We start from the raw sequence: 9,384 nt of genomic DNA on the forward strand, positions 1-9,384 counted from the left end.
TTCCTTCCTCTCTTTACCCCCAGGCAATCTGGGCTGCATTCCCGTATTCCTCTGAAACTGTCCAGGTAAATTAGCCATGCCCTCGAAATTGCACAATCCGGGGAATCTTTTCCATATGCATCTTACTGAATTTTCTGGAGGCATTTGGCACAGCTGTGTTCTCTCAGGATAATCTCTCTTCTTTTGACTTTGTGACTGCATTTCCTACTGGTTCTTCTACTTCTCTGACTGTATTTTTTTTCTTTCTTCTCAGATTCTTCTTCCTCTTGCTCCCTTCAAAAAAGGTGTTGGGGACAAGGAGAGTGTGGCTATGCCCATTTCTGTTTTTCCTGCAAAAGCTCTTCAAGGCCATCACCATTTCTACTGCCTGGATCACCTTAATGTCCTCTGGATCACTCTTGTTCAAAAAGTCCCACCTTGGCCTCTCCTGAAACCCCCACTGAGTCCCTAGGCTGGTGCAAGTACATTCCCTCCGTGCATCACAGCGTTTAGAATGAAATGTATGCAAATGAGTTGTTTTTCTGTTGCTCTCCCTCACTAGTTGTCAGTGCATCCAGGGCAGAGGTCCTGGTTTATTTAATACTGTATGCCAGCTCCTCATGTGGTGCCTACCACACAGTAAGTACTCAGTTCGGTTAGTACTGAAGTACTACTCAGTTAGTACTCAATGACTTCACTTGTTCCACCAAACCAACAGGGGCTGCCCACTGATGAGAGGTGAAATGTGAAGGGAAAGAACTCAGATTAACCCCCAGGGTCCTGGAGAATTGGAAATTGAATTAGTCAGAGTTCTCCAGAGAAACAGAACCAACAGGATATACAGTGGCATATATGAGAGATATGGAAGAGGGGATTTATTGCAGGAATTAGCTCACGTGATTCTAAAGGCCAAGAAGTCCCACCGTATGCCGTCTGCAAGCTGGGGAACCTGGAAAGTTGGTGGCGTCCTTCAGCCTGAGTCTGAAGACTTGAGTACCTGGAGCTCTGATGTCCAAGGGCAGGAGAAGATGGATGGCCCCGCTCCAGAAGAGGGTGCAGATGTGCCTTCACCCTGCCTTTTTGTTCTGTCTGGCCCGGCAGTGGATTGGATGATGCCTGCTCACATGGGTGAAGGCAGAACTTTTCTGTCTACTGATTTAAATGCTTATCTCTTCTGCAAACACCGTCCCAGTCAGACCCAGAAATAATGTTTTACCAGCTATCTGGGCATCTCTTAGCCCAGACAGGTTGATATATATAACTAACCATCAGATAAGCCAAGTGGAAAACATAGGTTACAGGCAAAACACAGAAGGCTCCAATGCCAGGGTACAGAAACGGGGCTTTTGGGCTGGGCACTGTGGCTCAGACATGTAATCCAGCACTTTGGAAGGCTGAGGTGGGCAGATGGCTTGAGCCCAGGAGTCTAAGACCAGCCTGGGCAACGTGAAACTCCGTGTCTACATAAAATACAAAATTAGCTGGGTGCAGTGGCTCACACCTGTAATCCCAGCACTTTGGGAGGCCAAAGCGGGCAGATCACCTGAGGTCAGGAGTTCAAGACCAGCCTGACCAACATGGTGAAACCCCGTCTCTACTAAAAATACAAAAATTCCAGCTACTCAGGAGGCTGAGGCAGGAGAATCACTTGAACTCAGGAGGCGGAGGTCTCAGTGAACCGAGATGGTGCCATTGCACTCCAGCCTGGGCAACAACAGCAAAACTCCATCTCAAAAAAAAAAAAAAAAAATTAGCCAGTCATGGTGGTGCAGCCCTGTAGTTTCAGCTACCGGGGAGGCTGAGGATTATTTGAACCCAGGAGGTGGCGGTTGCAGCGAGCCGAGATTGCGTCAGCCTAGCAGGCTGGGAGATAGAACAAGACCTTGTCTCAAAATAAAGAAACCGGGCTTTTTTTCAATAAGGGAATCATTTGAACCTGACCCTCATGGACACATTTAGCCTTTGAGGGGGAAATAAGGAAAAAGAACAAAACTCCATCAGTAGTTATGTAAAATAGAAAAGAGGTTGAATGGGAGCAGCAGGTAAAATGAAAAGAAAAAGAAACGAAGTTCAAACAGGAAATGGACAACAGCAAATTTTTTTTGTTTTGTTTTGTTTTTGAAGAAAAGAGGCAAACTAATCTAACCTGCTGGAATTTGGGATGCTGTCACCCTCTAGGGGCATAGTGACTAAGCAGAGACACAAGGGTCTTCTGAAGAGCTGGCCATGTGTGATGTCTTGATATGGGTGCTAGGCACACAGGCATATTCAATTTGTGAGATTTCATTAACCTGCACACTTAAGTTTTTCTGTATGTATACTACAAATTTTTTTTTTTTTTTTTTTTTTGAGATGGAGTTTCCCTCTTGTTGCCCAGGCTAGAGTGCAAAGGCACAGTCTTGGCTCACTGCAACCTCCACCTCCCAGATTCAAGCGTTTCTCCTGCCTCAGCCTCCCTAGTAGCTGGGATTACAGGCGCCCACACATGGACGGGTTTTCTCCATGTTGGCCAGGCTGGTCTCAAACTCCTCACCTCAGGTGATCCGCCCATCTCGGCCTCCCAAAGTGCTGGGATTATAGATGTGAGTCATTGCGGCTGGGCTTGTTCCCTGTTTCAAACAACTTGGTCTCTCTCTGAGGTGGGGCCTGGGGCACAAGAACAGGCTCAGGGACTTGAATGGGTCACAGGTGTTGTCTCCAGGAATGTGTGCCTTAGAAAAGAGGGATGTGTCTGGACTGCAGGATGTGAAGGTTTAAATTTGAATATTTCTTTGATCCTAGAATAAATGGGTTATACAACTCACGCAGCCTTGGAGAGAAAAGGCACGGGGTCCCTGCCCTGCCTTTGCCTTGCTCAGTGACCTTGGGGAAATCATATAACCAAACTACACATAGGTTTCCTAGTATGTAAACTTGAGACAATTTCGTCTACCCTATCCACTGCCTAGGTTGGTATGAGGATTAAATGAGGTAATTGATGTGAATGTGCTTCCTGCAGATTTTTTTTATAGCCCTTTACAAACACCATATAAGAAGCCTAATCTAGCTGTATAACTGAGCCCACAATTGGTTTTTGAGCCATAATATCAAACATTCAGTCTTTCCCTAGGTGATATTTTTCCATTCTGTTTTTGATAAGGTCTCTAGTTTGCAAGATCACTTGGAATTTAGGTCCTTTGTGCCCAGATGGTTGGCTGCACCACTCACTCACCTCCTATAAGTTAGTACAGCCACTCTTCATTGGTCATGTGCTACCTGGCAGGCACTGAGCTAGAACCACTGACAAAATGATGGATAAGAAACTTACTGGGCAGGGCGCGGTGGCTCATACCTGTAATCCCAGCACTTTGGCAAGCTGAGGCGGGTGGATCACCTGAGGTCGTGAGTTTGAGACCAGTCTGATCAACATGGAGAAACCCTGTCTCTACTAAAAATACAAAATTAGCCGGGCGTGGTGGCGCATGCCTGTAATCCCAGTTACTCGGGAGGCTGAGGCAGGAGAATCGCTTGAACTCAGGAGATGGAGGTTGCAGTGAGCCAAGATTGCACCATTGTACTACAGCCTGGGCAACAAAAGTGAAAATCTGTCACAAAAGAAACAAACAAATGAACACAAAGAAACTTATTGGCCAGGCACAGTGGCTCACGCCTGTAATATCAGCACTTTGGGAGGCTTGAGGCAGGCGGATCACTTGAGGTCAGGAGTTCGAGACCAGCCTGGTCAACATGGTAAAACCCTGTTTCTACTAAAAATACAAAAATTAGCCGGACATAGTGGCGGGCGCCTGTAGTCCCAGCTACTTGGGAGGCTGAGGCAGGAGAATTGCTTCAACCTAGGAGGTGGAGGTTGCAGTGAGCCGAGATCACACCACTGCACTCCAGCCTGGGCGACAGAGCAAGAATCCATCTCAAAAAAAAAAAAAAACACAGACTTACTAGGTCTGCCCCCAGTGAGCCTGCATGCTGGTAGGTATGGGAAGACCGAAGAAGGACTGGGCGAGGTGTCTCAAAAAAGTTATTTGAGACAATGTCATCAGTATTGGACAGTCAGAGAATAGATCATCTCACTTGCCCATCCTTCAAATGGCCCCACCGAGAGCATAGGTTTTAAACTGGCCATTAAACCTGCTCATGACCTTATCAACCTCAGCCACATTTATCTGGATGGAGGCATAGTCTTTGACGCTGATGATGCAGTTGCTGGTGGAGCATTTCATACACGTCCACAAACTCACTAGCATTATTCTGCATGTTGCGGCCACAGCTGTTGCCACCACAAAGCATATGAGCAGAGAAAGCACATAATTATTTTTTGTTTATTTCTTGGCTGCCATCTCATGTCTTAGAACACAAGTCCACCGAGTACCAGGAGCCCCACCAGGTGTTGCTTATGCAGTGAGTTATCTTCTGTCTTCCCATACCTACCAGCATCTGGGCTCTTATATGCTTCCTCTCAGCCTCCCAAAATGTTGGGATTACAGGCGTGAGCCACTGTGCCTGGCCTCAAATAACTGTTGACTGGAGAGAATATTGAATGTGGACTATTTGTCATAAATAAATAGTGAAAACCTAAAAACAATAATTATTATTACTATGTTAGTGATAAATTTAAAAAGAACAAGAAGAACAGGCTTTGATCAAAGTTGGGAGGCAACTTAGGTAAGATGATAAAGGATGAAGAAGGTGAGATTATTGCTGAGACTCATCCAAGCCAATTATGCAAAGACCTGGGAGAAGAACATTTCAGGAAGTGCAATAGCAAGAGCAAAGGTCCTGAGGCAGGAAAGAACTTGCCATGTTCGAGGAATGGAAAAGCAGTCAGTGTGATTGGAACATGGAAGACAGGAGCGAGAATGGGATGAGATGAGATTACAGAAGAGGTAATGAAAAGGCCAGGAAAAGCAAGTCTCCTAAATATGATAGGGAGTGGGTAAAGGGTGTGAGCAGGGGTTTATGTTTTGCTGTCATTCCTGTTACAGGGTCTCACTTTATCGCCCATTCTGCAGTGCGGTGGTGTGATCACGGCTTGCCGCAGCCTCGAACTCCTGGGCTCAAGCAATTCTCCCACCTCAGCCTCCCTAGTAGTAGGGACTACAGGTCCATGCCACCACATCTGGCTTAATTTTTAATTTTTGTCCAGATGAAGTGTCCCGGATTCTGCTGAAAGCAAAATACAGAACAGCAACAACAAAATAGAAAGAAAGAGGCCAGGCATGGCGGCTCACATCTGTAATCTCAGGACTTTGGGAGGCTGAGGCAGGCGGATCATGAGGTCAAGAGATGGAGACCATCCTGGCCAACATGGTGAAACCCCGTCTCCACTAAAAATACAAAAATTAGCTGGGTGTAGTGGTGCACCCCTGTAGTCCCAGCTACTTGGGAGGCTGAGGTAGGAGAATCACTTGAACCTGGGAGGCGGAGGTTGCAGTGAGCCAAGATCGCACCACTGCAATCCAGTCTGGTGACAGAGTGAGACTCTGTCTCAAAAACAAACAAACAAACAAACAAAAAAATCAACAAAAACAGAAAGAAAAAGAACAAGGTAAAACAAAACAAAAAATTAAAACTTTTTTTTTTTTTTTTTTTTTTTAAGATATAAGGACATGGCATCTCCCTGTGTTGCCCAGGCTAGTCTCAAACTCTTGGACTCAAGTGATTTACCTGCCTGGGCCTCCCAAAGTGCTGTGCTGAGGTTATAGGTGTGAGCCACCCACCATGCCTGACCTATTTAGGTTTTGAGAAGATCTCTTTTGCTGGGGAGGGAGAATGGATTGAAGGGGACAAGTGTAAAGCAAATAGAACAGGAATTACAGGAGTTCAGGTGGAAGACAGTGGTTTGGCCTGGGGTAAGAGCAGTGGAGGTGGAAATAAGCAACAAATTCAAGATATACCTTTTTTTTTTTTTTTTTTGAGACTGAGTCCTGCTCTGCCGCCCAGGCTGGAGTGCAGTAGCATGATCTCGGCCCACTGCAAGCTCTGCCTCCCGGGTTCACCCATTCTCCTGCCTCAGCCTCCTGAGTAGCTGGGACTACAGGCACCACGCCCAGCTAATTTTTTGTATTTTGAGTAGAGATGGGGTTTCCCCGTGTTAGTCAGGATGGTCTCGATCTCCTGACCTTGCGAGCTGCCTGCCTCGGCGTCCCGAAGTGCTGGGATTACAGGCGTGAGCCACTGCGCCTGGCCATTTTTTTTAAATTTTTTTATTTTATTTTTATTTTTTGAGACGGAGTCTCACCCTGTTGCCCAGGCTGGAGTGCAGTGGCGTGATCTAGGCTCACTGCAAGCTCCACCTCCTGGGTTCACGCCGTTCTCCTGCCTCAGCCTCCCAAGTAGCTGGGACTATAGGTGTGTGCCACCACACCCGGCTAATTTTTTATTTTTAGTCGAGACGGGATTTCACTGTGTTGGCCAGGCTGGTCTTGAACTCCTGACCTCAGGTGATCCACTGGCCCCAGCCTCCCAAAGTGCTGGGATTACAGGCGTGAGCCCCCACGCCCAGCCTCAAGATATACTTTAAAGACACGCCGGGTGTGGTGGCTCATGCCTATAATCCCAGCACTTTGGGAGGCCAAGGTGGGCAGATCACCTGAGGTCAGGAGTTCGTGACCAGCCTGGCCAGCACAGTGAAACCCTGTCTCTACTAAAAACACAAAAATTAGCCAGGCGTGGTGGCACATGCCTATAGTCCCAGCTATTCGGGAGGCTGAGGCGGGCGAATCACTTGAACCCAGGAGGCAGCTGTTGCAGTGAGTTGACATCACATCACTGCACTCCAGCCTGGGTGACAGACCGAGACCCTGTCTCAAGAAAAGTAAAAATAAAAAAAGATAATACTGACAGTGCTTGCTAATAGGCTACACGTGGAAGATGAAAGAAAAAGAGGAATCAGGATAGCTTCATGGTTTGGAGTTGAGCGGCCAGGTAGATGAGGGGCCATTTTACAGACCAGGGGCATGAAGGGAGATGCAGCTGTGATGGGGGACAGCCTAGAAGACTTCCATGTGTGACAACCCCAGAGGGATCATTGGGTAGGAAGTTCAATATTTGCATCCAGATTCATTCACACAGGCACAGGGAGGAGACTGGGCTAGGGTTATGGTTATATACAAGGGAGTCATCAACAGTATGTGATATTTAAAGCCAAGAGATTCAAAAGGATCATCTAGGGAGAGGGTGCAGATGGAGAGCACTAAAAGCTCAGGAAGGAGCGCCTGGGAACTCCTTCAGCAAAGGAGACTGGGAGTAAGCGGAGAGAGAATGGTGCGTGGAGAGAACACCAGATGCTGGAGGACACCATCTTCATCATTGACGGGGACACTTCACCAATAACACATGCCACAGAAATTAGTACTCACCCAGATAAAGGGAGTAAAGAGGAAAATGATGGTGCAAAACTGGGTTCATGGCAGGGCAAGGTAGCTCACACCTGTCTTCTCAGCACTTTGGGAGGCTGAGGCAGAAGGATTGCTTGAGTCCAGGACCTTGAGATTAGTCTGGGCAACATAGGAAGACCCCATCTGCTTCTCTTTAAAAAAAAAAAAAATTGTTTTGTTTTATCTTGCTCTTTTTATTTTTTAATTTTGTTCCATATTTTGCTCTCTCAGCAGAACCAGGGAGAGCCCATCTCAACAAAAATTTAAAAATTAAGCCAGGCGCAGTGGCTCATGCCTGTAATCTCAGCACTTTGGAAGGCCGAAGCGGATGGATCACTTGAGGTCACGAGTTCAAGACCAGGCTGGTCAACATGGTGAGACACTGTCTCTACTAAAAATACAAAAATCAGCCAGGTGTGGTGGCACATGCCTGTAATCCCAGCTACTTGGGAAGCTGAGGCAGGAGAATCTCTTGAACCCGGAAGGTAGAGGTTGCAGTGAGCCAAGACCGCATGACTGCATTCCAGCCTGGGAAACAAAGTGAGACTCTGTCCCCCTCAAAAAAAAAAAAAAAAAAAAAAAAAGATTGGGTGCTGTGGCTCATGTCTGTAATCCCAGCACTTTGGAAGGCTGAGACAGGTGGATCACCTGAGGTCGGGAGTTCAAGACCAGGCTGACCAGCAGGGCGAAACCCTGTCTCTACTAAAAATACAAAATTAGCTGGGCGTGGTGCTGCATGCCTGTAATCCTAGATACTCGGAGACTGAGGCAGGAGAATTGCTTGAACCCAGGAGGCAGAGGCTGCAGTGAGTCAAGATTGCACCATTGCACTCCAGCCTGGGTAACAAGAGCGAGACTCCGTCTCAAAAAAATAATAATAATAAAATAAAATTCCCCAGAAGCAGATCTGAGATAAAGGTTTGTTGTGAGTGATATATAAAGAAAAGGCTCCCAAGAGAAACTGGTAAGGGAGCGTTTTTCTTGCTGCCTTGGATGGTCTTGAACTCCGGAACTCAAGAGATCCTCCTGCCTCCCAGAGTGCTAGGATTACAGGTGCATGCTGCCACGCCTGCCCTGGTAAGGGAATTTCTCAGCAGTAAGGAAAGTAGAATAGGAAAGGAGAAGGAGCTAAAAGGAGGGTGATGGGCTGGGTGTGGTGGGTCACACCTGTGATCCCAACACATTGAGAGACCAAGGCAAGTGGATCACTTGAGCCCAGGAGTTCAACACTGCAGTGAGCCATGATTGCACCACTGCACTCCAGTCCAAGTGACAGAGTGAGACCTTGTCTTAAAAAAGAAAAAAAGAGAGATGGGTAATTTTAGGTAAGGTCTCAGCCTTAGCCTGATCTGCATGGAGTTCTGGAGAACAAATTGTATCTCCAAGTTTGTTCCTACTCAAGGCAAGGGAGCTGGGCCTCATATCACAGCACTAGTCAGACAAGACAAGTAAGACAGTAAGACAGTCCGCTCCTAGCCTCTCTGTGTTTTTAGGCAGAGCAGTTCAAGTAGCCTGAGGACGATTCTTCAAAGAGAATATAGATGTAAGCCTTTGGAAACAAAAGCTCAGAGAATCCAGGGCGGTGATCCACAGAAATCGTCATGGGACCTTTTGGCATGTGGAGGGTGCACCTGGAGTGTCCACTAATGCTCCATGTAGGCATTTAAAAGGTTTCTTAGGGGCCAGGCTTGGTGGCTCATGCCTGTAATCCCAGTACTTTGGGAGGCCGAGGCTGATGGATCACCTGAGGTCAGCAGTTCGAGACCAGCCTGGCCAACATGGCAAAACCCCGTCTCTACTAAAAAAAAAAAAAAATTTATATATATATATATACACAAAAAAAAAATTAGCCAGGCATGCTAGTGGATGTCTATAATCCCAGCTACTCAGAAGACTGAGGCAGGAGAATCGCTCGAACCCAAGAGGTGGAGGTTGCAGCAAGCCAAGATCGCACCATGGAGGGTGGAGAGGTATGGGAAGAGACAGACAGAAAGAAGACTCCTGAAAAGGTTAAACAAAAGTATGGGTGGGA

At 47.0% G+C, this 9,384-nt stretch overlaps 1 pseudogene; it reads right to left on the minus strand.

Annotated features, from left to right (window-relative positions):
- Window positions 1-2,553: 2,553 nt before the first annotated feature.
- Window positions 2,554-4,230, minus strand: LOC112632493 (annotated as a pseudogene).
- Between the last annotated feature and the right edge of the window lie 5,154 nt (window positions 4,231-9,384).

Source organism: Theropithecus gelada, chromosome 10 (genome assembly GCF_003255815.1).
Source record: "Theropithecus gelada isolate Dixy chromosome 10, Tgel_1.0, whole genome shotgun sequence".
In the NCBI taxonomy this organism is placed as follows: domain Eukaryota; kingdom Metazoa; phylum Chordata; class Mammalia; order Primates; family Cercopithecidae; genus Theropithecus; species Theropithecus gelada.